The sequence below is a fragment of the Neofelis nebulosa genome, chromosome 17 (genome assembly GCF_028018385.1).
Source record: "Neofelis nebulosa isolate mNeoNeb1 chromosome 17, mNeoNeb1.pri, whole genome shotgun sequence".
Taxonomy (NCBI): domain Eukaryota; kingdom Metazoa; phylum Chordata; class Mammalia; order Carnivora; family Felidae; genus Neofelis; species Neofelis nebulosa.
This window is the reverse complement of record NC_080798.1, coordinates 26,958,163-26,973,974: the sequence shown is the minus strand read 5'-3', so window position 1 is coordinate 26,973,974 and position 15,812 is coordinate 26,958,163. Positions and strand designations below refer to the sequence as shown.

General features: G+C 42.7%; 1 long non-coding RNA gene across 3 annotated transcripts in view; it reads left to right on the top strand.

Annotated features, from left to right (window-relative positions):
• The window catches only part of LOC131499258 (uncharacterized), a 32,115-nt gene extending 17,275 nt beyond the window's left edge, over positions 1 to 14,840 (top strand). The window contains exons 1-3 of one of the 3 annotated variants that reach the window (XR_009255775.1): positions 1,750 to 1,879; positions 11,357 to 11,507; positions 14,713 to 14,840. This is a non-coding gene — a long non-coding RNA (uncharacterized LOC131499258). Of the gene's footprint in view, positions 1 to 1,749; positions 1,880 to 11,356; positions 11,520 to 14,712 lie in introns of those variants that run through there. The other 2 variants (XR_009255776.1, XR_009255774.1) reach the window with 2 other exon arrangements.
• The last annotated feature ends 972 nt before the right edge of the window (positions 14,841 to 15,812 follow it).

Genomic DNA, 15,812 nt, shown 5'->3' with positions numbered 1-15,812 from the left:
CAATCACATGTGAGGTAAGCACACACATTATGAATACAGTGGGGTGATTTTTCATAAACCAAGTACTGTGTAACCAGAACCCAATTAGACACCACAAATATTCTTTGTGGTACCAGAAGAGTCTAAAGGTGCCCCAAACAAATCAAGTTTTCATACATGTTTTTATTTATTTTTTTAATATGAAATTTATTGTCAAATTGGTTTCCATACAACACCCAGTGCTCATCCCAACAGGTGCCCTTCTCAATCCTCATCACCCACTTTCCCCTCCCTCCTACTCCCCATCAACCCTCAGTTTATTCTCAGTTTTTAAGAGTCTCTTATGGTTTCATACATGTTTTTAAAACCAGTTTATATCCATCAGCATAAGTAGGAACTAACTATGAGGTATGAGGAATACAGAGGAATTATGAGAACAAGCATAAAATTAGATAAACAATAGGGTTCTAGAATTTAAAAAATCACTGGGATTTGCCATGGAATGGAACATGGTTACCCTAAATTCATTTTGGTTTGCTTCCAGTTTGGACTATAATTTTCCCATACAACCATTTCTCTCCTCTCCCTCTCAGAGTTTCTGACTTGCTTGGGGTTTTTTCCTTGCATGATATGTCTTTATCATATTCTTACATTAAAAAAAATATCTCAACTAAAATCCTCCATTTTTCCAGAAGCCTCTGTCCTGAACCCTTCCATCTTTATGCTCTGAGCTGAAATGGTTTCCTTTTTGGCAATACTGGGTCTTGCATTCATTGCTTTCCTGAGTTAAAGATACACTGCTTTCTGGGATCCCATTTTTCCCTACTTATTTATTTACACGACCTCAAATAGTTTTCTATGAGAGGGAGCACATGGGAGTTACATTTTCTGAGACCTTGCCTGTTTGGAAAAAGTTTTTTGCTTCACTCTCTTACTGGATAGATGTTTGGCTGGGTATAGAATTCCAGGTTCAAAATGATCTTTTTCCTCATAACTGTGAAAGTATTTATTATGTCCAGAGTTGCTGCTAAGCAGCAGTCTGAAACCAGACCAATTCCTGTTCCATTCCAGCTGACTAGCTTTGACTCTTTGGAAACTTTTGGGACTTTCTATTCCCTTCATATTGTTGCATTTCACTAGGATATATTTTTCATTCACTGTGGGCTGTTTCAATCAAAATTTGGGTCCTTTTTCAACTCTTGGAAATTCCCTTCCTTTATTATTTCTTTCTCTCCATTTTTCCCTTGTTTTCTTCTTTCTATTTAGTTCTCTCTCTCTCTCGCTCGCTCTCATAGTTTGACTCTTTATCAAAGTTTACTTTTTATCCTTCAATAATTCATCTCATTTTGGCAGTAATTTCTCAATCTTTAAAAGCATCCTTATTCTCCAATTGCTCTTTCTTCTTGACATCCTCTTCTTGTTTTATTGATGTAATATTGTTTTGAATCTCTCTGAGAGTATGCATTAGATGGTTTTAAAAATAGGGTTTCTTTCTAATCTTTGAGTTGTCTTTTTATGTTGGTTTGCTTGGGTTTTTAATCTTTGGCTATTCCCTCTCATGCTGCTGCTTGCCTCAGAAGCCTAATAACCCATGACTTTCCCTTCGTATTTAAGAAAGAAAGGTCAGCAGTGGTGGATTCTGCTGTTGGTGGGAGTGATGGGCTATATCCTCTCCAGAGAGAACCTCTTTAGGAGGTAGTTGGGTGTATTAGTTTCCTAGGGCCACCATAACAAAATGCCACAGACCGGGTGGCTTAAACAACAAATTTCTTTTCTCATAGTTCCAGAGGCTGGAAGTCTGAGATCAAGGTGTCAGCAGGATTGGTTTCTCCGGAAGTCTCTCTCCCAAACTTGCAGATGACCATCTTCTCAGTGATTTCACATAGCCTTTTCTCCATGTGTACGTACTCCTTGTATCTCTTCTTCCTCTTCCAAGGACACCCCTCAGTCCTGATGGGACAGGGCCCCACTCCTAGGACTCCTAGGAATTCACTTAACTCTAATTACCCCCTTAAAGGCCCTATCTCCAAAGATAGTCATATTAGAGGTTAGGGCTCCAACACATGAACTGAGGTGGGGGAGGCACAATTCAGTCCATAAAAGTTGGGCATACATGCTGCTGCAGACTGTCAGATTTTGCTTCAGGGCTAACAGGAAGAAAACCAGCTCTCAGGCAGTTGGGCCCCAAATGTTGAATGAGCAGGTATTTCCTCTGAGACAGTGCTGTGTCAGTTAGGAATGTTTTCAGTAATGCTTTTAAAAACACTCAATTAGCAGGGGTTTTATTTTTCCAGGTAAGAAATCTGGAGATAGATAGTCAAGTGCTGCTGCAACAGCTGAGCAAAGTCTTTAAGAATCCAGGCTCTTTCATCTTTGTTCTTTGCTATTTCAGCATTTTGGCTTTTTTGTCATCATGATTGCAAGATGGTCCACAGCTCCTGGTGTCCCATATGCACTCAGGACAGGAAGAGTGGGGAGGGGCTGGCACCACCAGGGCTATCCAAGTTATTAGGGAAGCAGAGCATGGCAGAAGCTAACAGTGTTTCCCTTTGCCCAGATCTGGGCCACAAGCCACAGCTACAAGGCAGGGGGGCCCTGGGAAATAGTGTCTGACAATGGAAACAGGAGCAATCATATATCTGTGGTGAGGATGGGCACACAGGCAGCCCCAAACAGAATTGGGGTTTGATGAGGAAGGAAGAAGGGGTAGAATAGTTTTGGGGTAGATAATGAGTTGTGTCTACCGTGGACATCCACACCTATACCAGAAGTGCACACACTCCTCTGAGAATCATACACCTTCCTGCAACACCTGCTCAAGCAGAGTTGAGAGGCTTTCCTCTCTGCTCCTGTGGCCCCTGCTGTTGGCATTAATTCACTGGTCTGGAAACTGCGTAGTCACTGTTTTCCCTCAGGACTGTGAGCACCATGCAGGAGGAATTGCATCTGGTCATCTTGGGATTTCCTAGAGCCTGCAAAAAGCCTGATCCAGAATAGGGCCTTTGATACATATTGATGAAGGAAAGGAGGGAGGGAGAGAAGAAGGAGAATGGGAAAAGGGAGGAGGAAGCAAGACAGAAATCAGTAGCCTTTGTATTCTTCTTCTGGCTCCTGATGACAATGTCCATAGATTTGGGGTTCTAGAGATTTTAGTAGAAGATGATCTAAATTGAACTTCATAGAATCTCAGATATGCAAAGAACACATGGCCTCTTTGGGTTGTCAGTGTCTGATGAACCCATATCCTACCGAAGACTAAGAGTTGTGCCCAGGCTAGTCTAGCAAATGAGTTGAGAGCAGTAATTTCACACCTTTGAGGCCCATGTCCCTTCTCCTCCCCAAGATGTGCCTTGGTATAGAGGACCACTGAGTCCTGAAGATAGAAGAAGAGTCACCTGTGGGTGCTCACTGGTCTATAAGGCTGGGTATCTCCTTTCCCTGCCTCAGGACTGGCAGCCCTTGAAGTATGACTGCCCACCTGGCCTCCACTACTAATACCCATGGCTTTGGCCATGGCGGCCTCTTCGTCAGACACAGACCTCTGAGGGTTCACAGCTTTTCTCAGGCTCTTTGCATCCCTCAATGGGACATAGGTTCCTGAATGCCACACCTTGGAGAGCCAAGGTATTCTGCCATAAGCTAATAGTTGTGGTTGCCTTTGACACCACAGCCTCACCATCTCACCAATGTCATGTTTAAAATGGTGCCAGAGGATAGGGTTCTCCTCAGGGCTGGCAGGCATCCCTAGACTATGTTCCAGGAAGGAGATCATGACCTGTGTTCTAAGGGTCCCCCATCCCCAACTGGATGAGCCTAAAACTCTTACCTCCTCACTTAAGGGACTTAAAATAGTTTAACTCCAATTGCAGACGTGGTTTCTGCAGGGAGAGAAGCCAGCCCACAAATATGGGAACATAAATATTATTTTTAAACATCACACTGATACAAAACTGATCCACATAAATTTGCAGAGGAGAATGTTTAATATAAATATATAGGGATCTCACGTGGACCCCAAGGCAAGGAGTGAAGCAGAAATGGCAGGATATGACTGTTTCACCATCCCTTACAGTAATTAACACATTTCTCAGTGTCAAATACAGAAGCTCAAGACAGAAACTGATCGCCCAACTTAAGTCCTGACCAGGTACATACATGGCTTCTAGGGGACTACCTATATGGCAGAGGACACTGTGGGGGAATAGTTTTTCTAGAAGGAGAAATTGTTTATGGGTGTGGCAGATACCTCTCAAATTGACTACTGTGATGCAGACCCAAATAACTGATGAAAAGGAACTTAGAGTTGTTCTCAGAGCAACACCTCATTAAGTAACAGAATTGTCTAAAAAAAGATGTGTTGTGTTTGTAGCCAATATTCAGTACAAATATGTGCTTTCCAAATATTTTCTTCATAGGAAGATAAATTGACCTGCCATCTCTTCCATGTTAATTCTTTTGTGGGACATTTATATGTTCTGCCTCTCTTGCACACGAGTCATAAGGTGATAGTGATTCTTAAGTATGACACTAAAAACACAAGCAATGACACAAATAAATTGAGCTTCATTAAAAATATAAATCTTTGTACTTCAAAGGACATTATCAAGAAAGGGAAAACACAACCTAAAGAATGGAAGAAAATATTTGCAAATTATATATCTGATAAGGGTTTAATATCCACAACATGTAAAAACAAAACAAACCCTCCAGAAACTTAACAACAAAGAGACAAACAACCCAACTCAAAAAGTGAGCAAAGGACTTGAATAGATATTTCTCCAAAGAAAGATATACAAATGGCCAAAAAAAGCACATGAAAGGATGCTCAACATCATTAATTATTAGGAAAATGCAAATCAAAACCACTATGAGTTACCACTTCACACCTACCAGAATGGCTATAATTAAAAAACAAAAACTGAAAATAAGTATTGGTGAGAATATGGAGAAATTAGAGCCCTTGTGCATTGTTGGTGGGAAAGTAAAATGGTGCAGTCACTGTGGAAAACAGTTTAATATTGCCTCAAAAAGTTAAACTGAATCACCATATGACCCAGAAATTCTAGTCTTAGGTGGGTACTCAAAAAAAAAGAAAAATGGAAAGAGGGACTCAAAAAGATACTTATACCCAATGTTCATTACAGCCTTATTCGCAATAGTCAAAAGGTGGAAATAACCCAAGTGTCCATAAACAGATAAATGGATACATAAAAGTGGCATATCCATACAGTGGGATATTATTTAGCCATCAAAAGGATTGTGTCCAAAATTCTCACACCTGCTTCATCATGGGTGAACCTTGAAAACATGCTAAGTGAAACAAGACAGATGCAAAAGGACAAATATTATATGATTCCACTCACATGAAATATCTAGAATAGGCAAATTCATAGGGACAGAAAGTACATTAGAGGTTATGAGGATGTGGGGCACCTGGGTGGCTCAGTTGGTTAAGCATCCAACTTCAGCCCAGGTCATGATATCATGGTTTGTGGGTTTGAGCCCCATGTCAGGATCTGTGCTGACAGCTCAGAGCCTGGAACCTGCTTCAGATTATGTCTCCCTCTCCTGCTCACTCTCTCTCTCTCTCTCTCTCTCTCTCTCTCTCTCTTTCTCAAATAAATAAAAATTTAAGAATTCTTTTTAAAAAAATGAAGTCATGAGGATGAGGAGAATGGTTTTTTCCTCAGTGTTTACAGAGTTTCTGTTTGTGGTAATGCAGAAGTTTTTGGAAACAGATAGTGGTGATGGCTGCACAATGTTGTGAATGGAATTAATGCCACTTAAAAATGGTTAAAATGACATCTTTTATCTTGTATATTTTTCACCATACACACAAGAAAAGTCATGAGGATGATGGATGAGAATTCTCAGCACTATTTTGTGCAGAACTGCCTTGAACCCCTAAACATGGGAGCCAGGTCTGCTGGCATGGCTGTACCATTAACTCTGTTTGCTTCCTTTGTGAGAAAAAAAGAAGAAAAAAATGTAAGGAGAAGGAAGAAGGGACATTGTTATCTGTACCCTCTCTCATCTTAATTGGAATGGGGACATATCATACTGTAATTACCATGACATATCATTGAAAGATATGGCGAGTGGGGTTAATGCATGGCAGTGTTCTCCTTTAAGACATGTGGATGCTATTTTTTGTTTATCTTTGGTTGAAAATGAGAGCTGCATCCAGGTATACCAGCTAATGTGTGTGTCCACATCTAAGGACGTATACATTATGTTTGGGTGGTTGAATTCCCTGGATGGAAGGAAACTCACCATATGACAACTAGAGTTGATAGACAATGAGATTCATGTCTGCTGAATGTTGAAGATACCATTACTATGTTCTTATAAAATGATTAAGTTTGACCCAGCAATTCCAATCCTAGTTATGTACCAAAGAGAAATGAAAATGTACATCTGTACATAAACTTATATACATTCATAGCAGCATTATTCATAGTAACCAGAAAGTGGAAACAACCAAATATCCATCAACTAATGAATGGGTAAATAAAATGTGGCATAGCCACACTATGGAATCTTGCTCAACAATAAAAAGGAATGAGGTACTGATACATGCTACACTTTTTATGAACCAAAACACTATGCTAGTGAATGAAGTCAAACACAAAATAGCATATATTGTAGGATTCCATTCATGTGAAATGTCCAGAACAGGCATATCCAGAGAGACAAAAAATAAATTCATGGTTGCCTGGAGTTAGACAGATGGGGGAGTAAGGCAGTGACTACTACTGGGTATGGAGTTTCTTTTGGTGATAATAAAATTGTTTTGACAAATGGATTGCAAAGATCATTGCACAATTCTGTGAGTAGACTGAAAACCATTGAACTGTACTCTTGAAATAGGTGAGTTATATGGTATGTGAATAATATCTCAACAAGACTGTTAAATAAACACACAGACAAACAAACAGAAGTGATCTTGGTTGACTGGCCATGAGGACTAAGGGAAAGGAAGAGGTCCATGGGTATTTCTGAGTCTATTCAACTTCACATATAATTCCCTATGGGTTATACAATGTCCTAGTTTTTAAAAAGTTGTTATTAGCATATCATTCCTAAGATGAAAACATATGCATTGAATTAAACAAAACCAAAAACCTAAATTACAAAAATGCATGTAGTTTAAAACCAATGATTAGAGTTTTATTGAGATACAATTCACATGCTGTACATTTCACCCATTTAGAGAGGTGCAACCATCACCACAATCCATTTTAGAATATCTTATTTACCTCCCAAAAGAAACCCTATACTCTTTGGCAATCACGCCTCAGTCCCCTTACCTTCCCCCAGCCCTAGGTCAGCACCAATCTTTCGGTCTGTGTAAATTTGCCTAGTCTGAACATTCTGCATTCAGTGGAATCATATAATACCTGGTCTTCTTTGGCTTCCTTGCTTAGCATGATGTTTTCAAGGTTCATCATGTGTGTATAGTAATTTGTTTCTTTGTATTGATGAATAATACCCCACTGTACAGATATACCACATTTTATTTATCCATGTATCAGTTGATGGACATCTGGGTTGTTTTCACTTTTGGGCTAGGATGAATAAGGCTGCTCTGAACATTAGTGTACAAATTTTTGTGTGGACATAGGTTTGTTTATTTATTTATTTATTTATTTATTTATTTATTTATTTATTGTATATATGTAGGACTGGAATTCCTGGTCATAGGTACTCCCCTTTTGAGGCACTACGAGACTGTTTTCCAAAGTGGCTATACCATTTCACACCCCTACCAGCAGTGTGGGAGGGCTCCAATTTCTCTACATCCTGCCCAACACTTGTTATTTTCTTTTTAAGATTTTATTTTTACAGATTCTCTACACCCAATGTGGGGCTTAAACTCATAACCCCAAGATCAAGAGTCACATGCTCTACCAACTGAGCCAGTGAGGCACCCCTGTCAACACTTATAATCTCTCTTTTTTTGTGTGTGAAAGCCATCCAGTGGGTTCGAAGTGGTATCTCACGATGGTTTTGATGTATGTTTCCCTGATGGCTAACAATGCTGAGCATCTTTTTGTGTGTTCAGTTGACATTTGAATTCTCTCTCTTGATTCCTGTGCCCTTCCTTGGCTTGTTTAGACACTTGTCATCTCTTCCCTGCCTGGTTTGCATGCCTCCTAACTGGTCTTTCCATCTCTCATTCCACTCCTTAAAATGCAGTCATAGACCCTATCACTTTTTCTTTTAATTTTTTTAAGTTTTATTTATTTTTGAGAGAGAGAGAGAGAGACAGAGACAGAATGTGAGTGGGGGAGAAACGGAGAGAGAGAGAGACACAGAATCCGAAGCAGGCTCTAGGCTCTGAACTGTCAGCACAGAGCCTGATGAGGGGCTCAAACCCACAAACCGTGAGATCATGACCTGAGCTGAAGTCAGACACTTAACCGACTGAGCCACCCAGGCTCCCCGACCCTATCACTTTCTGCCTAAAATCATGAATGACTCCCGATTGTCCACAGAACAGAACCCACACTGCTGAGTGTGGCATTCAAGGCCCTCCACACTATTTCCAACCTATCTTTCTATGTCCCATCCCTCTCTGTTTCCTCCTGGGAAACTGTGCTATGCCTTTGCCCATGCTGTTCCCTGTGCTTGTCATCCCTTTCCTGAAATGTCCACCTGGTCAGCACCTACTTGCTTACTTATCCTTTAAAACTTGGCTCAAATATCAACTTCTGCATGGATCCTGACAGGACCCGCAGGTTGCTGCACAACTCAAAGGGATGCCGTTCTCATTGTAATCTATGTCAGGGGTCAGCCAAGTAGAGCCCTGGGGTCAAATCCAGCCCACCACCTGTTTTTGTATAGTGCGTGAACTAAGAATGATGTTTGATGCTTTTTAGTGGTTGAAAATAATTGAAAAGTAGAATATTTCATGACTCGATTTCAGTGCTCATAAATAAAGTTTGACTAGAATGCAGCCATGCTTATTTGTTTACATATTGTATATTGCTGCATTTGTGCTACAACAGCAGAGTTGAGTAATTGCATCAGAGACTGTGTGGCCCACAAAGTATAAAATATTTATATATTTTATAAATATATATATTTATATATATATAATATATATATTATCTTTTATATATTATATATATTATGAAATATAAATATTATATTTATACATTTACTATCTGGCCCTTTACAGAAAAAGTTTGCCAAACCCTAGTCTGTGTGAATGGCACCCCAGAGTTAGGCAGTGTGCAACCTGTGTGGATGTGCTCCAATAGCCCTGCGCGCAGGCTTCCCTGCAACTGTCTTTATACCTCCACCCTAATATCTATCACATGGTGTAATACTTTGTTTTCTTCTCCTGTAGACGCTGTGCTCCAAAAACTGAGTCTGGCTCTCTGAGTCTTTCACCTTTGTATCCCCTGAGTGTAGCCAGGGTCTGGCACAGAGAAGGACATCCATCAGTGTCTGTGCCACTGCATTGCATTAAAGCCTTCCCAGACACTGAAGGTGAACTAATAAAACACTGAATGGTTCAGGATTAATGTAACTCATAAAAATAATAGCAGCGAGGCGCCTGGGTGGCTCAGGTCGGTTCAGCGTCAGACTTTGGTTCAGGTCATGATCTCACGGTTCGTGGGTTGGAGCATGGCATTGGGCTCTGTGCTGACAGCTTGGAGCCTGGAGCCTGCTTCAGATTCTGTGTTTCCCTCTCTCTCTGCCCCTCCCCCTTCGCACTCTCTCTCTGTCTCTCAAAAAAGAATAAATGTTAAAAAATAATAAAAATTATTTTAAATGATAGTAGCATGCTGGCAAAACTCTAGCTGCATTGTTTCTGACTTTTAAAAACATTCGCACACCAGCATACTGTGCGAGTTGAGCCTCTTGTCTCCTGGAGAAGCACTGCCTGGTGTATTTCATTGAATCGAAATACATTTCATTGAATCGAATATATGGTTGGTGTTGGTGCTGGGGTGTTGGAGAGGCTACAGCACCCCTATCTGGCTGGAGATAGCCCAGGCTGCACAGAGTTGAGAGTCAAGCCACTGGAACATGGTTCCAACTAGGGTAGGTTAAGGTCGGGATGTTTGCCTGGCGAAATCACAGAGATCTGGGTGAAGAGGAGGCCTGGGCGGTAGAGTAAGAGCCCTAAGTTGCTACACTCACAAACTATTTGTGGAATGCAGGGGAAAGGCGCCAGCCCATGCTTTTGTGCTGTGTACCTTGGAGAGATGGCCTCTGGCCTCCCTTGTCTCATTCGGTCCCTGAGAAAACCGATTTCTGAGGGCACAGCCCCAGAGAGGAGAGGCCGCTTGTTCATCATCGCGCTTGCATCTGGCCGGCCCAGGCCTCAGCACCGCCCAGCCTGTGCCTCTCTGTTTCCTGTAGGCTCCAGGAAATCACCAAGTCCCTGCCTTCAGTGAAGGCCTTCCACAGGCCTTCCTTTGTTACTCTCAGTGTCTCTTTAGCTGCCTGAAGAGTCCTACCCTCCCAACATGTAGATCGTACAAGTACGATCCCTCACCACATGTCTGCAGCCAGCCCAACAGAACTGTAAAATAATAGCTAAGATTTACCGTGTGCTTACCATGTACACTGTCTCATTCATATCCCATGAACTGGGTGCAGTCATCAGTCCTGTTTTATAGATGAAGGAATTGAGCACAGAGAGGTTAAATAACTTGCCTAGGGTCACACAGCCTGTAGGAAGTAGAGTTGGAATTAGAACTCAATGTAACTTGAGAAATCTTAAGGGCCTAACCAGTATGTTTGTCATCTCTTGCAGATGCCGTTTCTGTTCAAGTGTTTCAGTGGGCTATCCTTTGTCTGCCTCCCTATCTTTACACTTGCATTTCCCTTTTCCTAATGTACCCTCCACCTTGCCTAACTCTACTCACTCTTCAGATCTCAGCTAAAATACCACCTCCTCTGGGAAGCCTTCCCTGATTCCCTGGTTGGTTTGCTGCCCAGTTGGTTGGTGCTATCCCATAGCACCCTCTGATCTCCTCCATGTCCTTAACTGACATAGCTGTTTATAGGCCTGCCTCCCCCACCCAAACTGTAGGCTCTATGAAGCCAGGGAGCATGTTTGTTGTGTGAACAGTGACCCAAACTAGGCACTTCATATGTATTTGTTGGATGAACAAATTTAGCAGTGAACTTCTCAGCAAAACCTTTACTGTGGGTCAGCCTGAAGGTAAAACTCAAATCACATTTTCAGGCTACTTGTATGATCTACATGTTGGGGGGTGGGGTGGCGGGTGGAGGAAGGAGAAAGAAAGAGACAGAGAGCTGGAGTCAGCCTATTGCTGGCGGCATTCACAGACCTGCTTTCCTTCACCTCCATAAATCACCAAGAATTAGTTGTATTAAATTTATATGTTTTCAGCCCTGATCAAAACCACTGGCCCTCACCTTCAACAATGCAGCCATTCCAAGAGTCGTTCCATCCAGGCCAGAGCCAATAAGCAGCCCAGGGACGCACTGGCGGTCACGCCACCTTGCAGCAGGTGGAGCAAGGGCTTTTGACTCAACTTCAGGTGAGGAGTGAGGTAAGGACAGTGGGGCCACATGGCATCACTTGTGTAAAAAGGAGGGGCCTCCACATGGCTTGGTTCCCAGAAACAAACATGCCCTGGGAGACTGCAGGACAGGAGTGAAAGTATTCCTTTTTCCTTTGACATGGGAAAAAAAAAATCCCTTTGAAATGTTGGAATTTCACTTAGTTTTTTACTATGGGCATGTGTTGTCTGTTTAAAAATAACCAGAATGTTGATTTTTACAATAAAAGTATGTAGTCATAATACTCGCAAAGTTCCTAACTCAGGGATCCTGCCCTCGGAGACTGCGAGGAGGCGGCCCTGGCTGCTGGCCCTGAGCACATTCAGTGGGTTTGGCTAACTGGGCAGCTCAGCCTTACAGCCTCCCCACTCCTGACACTGCAGTTCCTGCACCTTCTTAGAATGGCAGACTCTCTCAACTTTCTCCCCAGTGACTCACAGAGGGTGTTTCCCAGGCCCTGGTTGTTTGCTGGCAACCCCAGGCATTTTAGGGAAGGATACACCACTTTCAGGTCCCAGGTCTGGCCAGTTTAGACCACCTTGGTAAGAGCCCAAATGGAAACATGGGGATTAGGAGGGACTCTTGCTTTCTAGACCTTCTTCTTTTTTTCCTTTCTTTTTTATTGTTTTTAAAACTTTCTGTATTATTTGAATGTGTACAATGTGTACGTGTTAACTTTTGCAAAGAGAAACATTTGAAGGCATAAACAGTGTGTGGTGAACTCGTGGTTGCAACCAGTCCCCGTTGCAACCAGTCTGCTGAGGACCAATCCTGTGTCTGGTAGGAGAGGCCCTGGCCCTAAAGATGACTAGGGAGGTGCCTGCATCCAGAGGGCTTGCTTTTGATGCAGAAGCACAGCCAGGTTAGAACCAGTGCCTTAGGCAAGAGGGACCACTGACCACGGTGAGTTTTAAGTGAGGCAGGAGAGTACCGTTCGTGGTCTGCTCGTGGTAAGCTTCTTTAAATTTCTTTCTTATAAGCATTCCAGACTTTGATTTTTCCCATTCCATGCTGAGTGCCACCTCCCACCCTCCCTGTCTTTACCATCCCAATAAATAAATGAATTCACTGGATGCTCAAGCAGGACACAGAGGTGTATTTATCCTTTTCTCTGCCCTCCCAATGACTAGTCCTTTGGATTTCCTCTCCAGAAAGTATTTCCAGTTCAGCCTCTGCTCTCTACACTCAAGCCCAGACCACTCCCCTCTCCCATCACTGCTACAGCCTCTCACTGGTCCCCTGACTCCACTCTTGCCCCTCTGCCCCTCTCCATCCCTCTCAAACTTAGCTGCCAGAGTGTTCTTCCTCAGATCCAGTTACTCTCTTGTCTCAACTCTCTGATGGCTCCCCAACACACATAAAATAAAATAGAAACTCTTTGCAGGACATCCCAGCATTGTCCCAGAACTCACTGCCTGCTCTTTCCCCCACATGCATTCCACCCTCCACATGGACATTTATCGGCAATTTTGTGGATGGATTTTCATGCAATTTCATGTCTTTGCATGTGCTTATTCTCCTAGGATCTGGATTTCTTCACAGTAATCTGTTCCTTTGCTCTCCCCAACCCTCTCCCAAAATTATATCCACTTGATCCTATCTATACTTACTAACAACAACAACAAAAAGTCAATATTTGATTTCCGCATCGAACCCTCCCCTTCTCCTTGATCAATCGATTAGGCCCACTTAAACTTGATAAATCACCTGGCTGACTTTTTTTTTAATTTTTAAATTTTAAATATTTAAAAGCATTGGTTTCAGGAACAGAACCCAGTGATTCATCACTTACATACGACACCCAGTGCTCATCCCAGCAAGTGCCCTCCTTAATGCCCATCACCCATTTAGCCCATCCCCCTTCCCACCTCTCCTCCAGCAACCCTCAGTTTGTTGTCTGTATTTAAGAATTTCTTATGGTTTGCCTCCTTCTCTTTTTTTATCTTATTTTTCCTTCCCTTCCCCTATGTCCCTCTGTTTTGTTTCTTAAATTCCACATATGAGTGAAATTATTTATTTTTCTCTGATTTATTTCACTTAGCATAATACACTCTTGTCCCATCCACATTGTGGCAAATGGCAAGATTTCATTCTTTTTGATCGACCTGGCTGACTTTTTTAAAAAATTAAAGCAAGTTAAGCTCAGAATTCAAATTGGGAGATATCATGTGACAGCTCCCAGGAGGGATTTGAGAAAGGGTGCCATGCCTGCAGAGAGGGTGTCTTAGTGCTGAAGCACACTTCAGGAAGGCAACAGCAGCCTGACCTGCACTCTCTGACGTCATGGTCACACAACCACTACCGTGAGGGCTGGTGTTGAGCAGTGCGGGAGGTTTTCCCCCTGAGTCATCTACTCATCTGGTGTAGGGCCCTTGTATAGTAATGCTAGTTAACTAACCCCCAGAATATCACATCTACCACCCACCTTCTCTGAGCAGACTAACTTCTTCGACCACAAATATATTTTTCAGCTGTTTATTCTCTAACCCAGCGCTTACATACTTGTTTCCAACAAAGACACACATTGCTACATTCTAATGACTCCACATTTGAAGACCCCTTGACAAGACTGGGGTCACAGATGGTTTTGGTATACAGTTTGAGGTAGGTAATTTTCTGAAGGAGGCCAAATTGCTTTGATCGCTAAATAACAATTTGTTTTTAGTGGCAAAATTGGGCGAGGTGAGGCTTGTGCAATTGTGTCCTCGCCCTGACTGCCTACATTTTTAGTAAGTTCGTTTCCATCAGCAGAGGCTGCCATGGACCTTGCTGAGCAGTTGTGTGCAGACATACGCCCATAATGGGCGTTTAGAGGAGCAGAGCCATGTCACGAACTTCTTGTATGAGTGCCAGGAGGGGGCAGGTCAGATAGAGGAGACTTCTGGGCTGACCTGGGAGCTCCAATGGCTCACCCGTGTTGTCCATCCTCAAGCTCCGAAGGGCCTCATGGAAACCACCTCGCTGACTCTTCAGTCTCCACAAAACAGGAGCTCCCAGACAAGACGGGAGGGGGGGGTTCAGGAGAGGGGAATGCACTCAGCTACTTTGCGGCCTTTTTTCAAGTTAGTGTTTGCACCATGACCCCTGGCCTATTTCTGATCTGTTGTTACACGTTAGGTAATTAGTATGTGGAGCAGCCCAGTTGACTCACCAAAGTGACTGATAAACCCTCTCTCTTTGCAGTAAGGTGAAGATTTGAATCTACTTTGGGAAGAAAGGTATGTGAAGTCAGTTTAGAGTATTTCAGGCCATGTGGAATGTCTCTTCTGAGAAGATCCTCCTACGTTCCACCTAATAAACACATTTGTCTATTTTGTTTTGTTAAAAAAAAATGGGGAAAAAAAGGTCTTATTTTTACCTTCTAGCATTGTAAGAATCATTGCCCAAACTTAAAGGACCACAAATTCAATTTTTAAAAATTACATAATAGGGCGCCTGGGTAGCTCGGCTGGCTAAGCATCTGACTCTTAATTTCAGCTCAGGTCTTGATCTCAGGGTCATGAGTACAAGCCCCACATTGGGCTTAAAAAACAAAAACTATATAATAAATAAGGGTCTGTGGAAATGAGATCCGATAGCCATAGAAGTTTCTCCAACTCTAACTTTTTAAAATGCCATGAATCCCAGAGATTTGGGCCACTCAAACCTGTTCAGCAAACTTGAATGAAGTTGACATACCAAAATGTAGGACTTAAGAATTCACTCAAATTAAAAGAATCTGTAACTTAATTGAACTGATGCCCTGAAGTAAGAATCCAGGTGAAGGACTTCTGTTAATCCTGCCTTCAGTAAACCAGCTGTCTGTGACTAGGGAAAGAAGAGCAGGTTTCCTGAGGTGGAGGCATTTCGTAGATGCCCTGGCTTCCGATCTGCCCTGTTCCCTTTCTTCTATATTTGCCTTTTCCTTCACCGTGACTTTCAACCTTCCAGCAAGTCCCCATTCTTCCATTTGTCACCCTTGGATGGCCTTCTGTTTGGCAGCTTGAGTCCACACATTCACAAAAGCACGCCAATAAACTAATGCAGTCCACATTTCTTAGGTATTCAAGCCCAATCTGACTCTAATGTATGTGTCAAGAGGCAGCTCCCCTCCTCGCCAGCTAGGACTCTTGCCCAGCACTCAGACCTCTGTGCCCCTCCAGCATGCATGGCCCCTGGGGGTCGGGGGGGGGGGGGGAGGGGGCTTGTCTCCACGCCCAGCTGCTTCCAGCCACATGATCCAGGTTAAATGCTGCTGTTTCCATCAAGATGTGCCCCCTACCCTGCATTCCTGCAACTTCCGG